General features: G+C 32.7%; 1 non-coding gene across 1 annotated transcript; it reads left to right on the top strand.

Moving 5' to 3' along the window:
• Positions 1 to 543: 543 nt before the first annotated feature.
• On the top strand, positions 544 to 681 carry LOC125094471 (U4 spliceosomal RNA). Its single transcript, XR_007125511.1, has one exon. It is a non-coding gene; the product is annotated as a U4 spliceosomal RNA (small nuclear RNA).
• The last annotated feature ends 208 nt before the right edge of the window (positions 682 to 889 follow it).

Genomic DNA, 889 nt, shown 5'->3' with positions numbered 1-889 from the left:
AAAAAAGTTCTTCTTGTGGTAACTTTAAGACTTACTCTCTTAACAACTTTCCTAAATATCATACAGCAGTGTTAACTATATTCACCATGTTATACATTATATCTTCTTGTACTTATTTATTTTATGATTGGAAATTTTTACCTTTTGGTCACCTTCTTTCAATTCTACCTCTTCCCACGCTCCCTCATTCCCTGTCTCTGATAACCACAGATCTCATCTCTTATTCTATGAATTTGATTTTTGCTTATTTAAATTCTACACACAAGTGAGATTATGTAATTTTTTCTCTCTCTGACTTTTTTCACTTAGTGTAATGTCCTAAAGGTCCATTCGTGTTGTCACAAATGGTTGGATTGACTCATTTTTTATGGCTGAATAATAATTCATCAAATAGATAGATAGATGATAGCAAGCATAGCTTCTTTATCCATTCAACTATCAATGGACACATAGGTTGCCATATCTTTGATATTGTGAATAATGCTGCTGTGACCAGGGGGGTACAGATATCTTTTTGGGTTAGTGTTTTCATTTCTTTTGAGTATCTTTGCACAGTGGCAGTATCATAGCCAATGAGGTTTCTCCGAGGCGCGATTATTGCTAATTGAATATATTTTCAGTAGTAGAATTGTTAGATAGTATGGTAATTGTATATTTAATTTTCTGAGTATCTTCCATACTGTTTTCCATAGTAGTTGCACCAATTTATACTACCACTAACACTACACAAGTGTACTTTTTTCCCCACATCCTCATCAGAATTTGTTATCTTTCTATCTTACTGATGATGAACATGTGGGGAAGATTTTCTTTTTCATGACATTCCTCAAAGAAACACAAAACATTTTAGATCACACACATTAATCATTTGAGTATCTCCATCTTATTT

The sequence above is a fragment of the Lutra lutra genome, chromosome 2 (genome assembly GCF_902655055.1).
Source record: "Lutra lutra chromosome 2, mLutLut1.2, whole genome shotgun sequence".
NCBI classification, from domain to species: Eukaryota; Metazoa; Chordata; class Mammalia; order Carnivora; family Mustelidae; genus Lutra; species Lutra lutra.
Note: the sequence above shows the minus strand (reverse complement) of the source record. Positions and strands in the feature narration are given on the sequence as shown.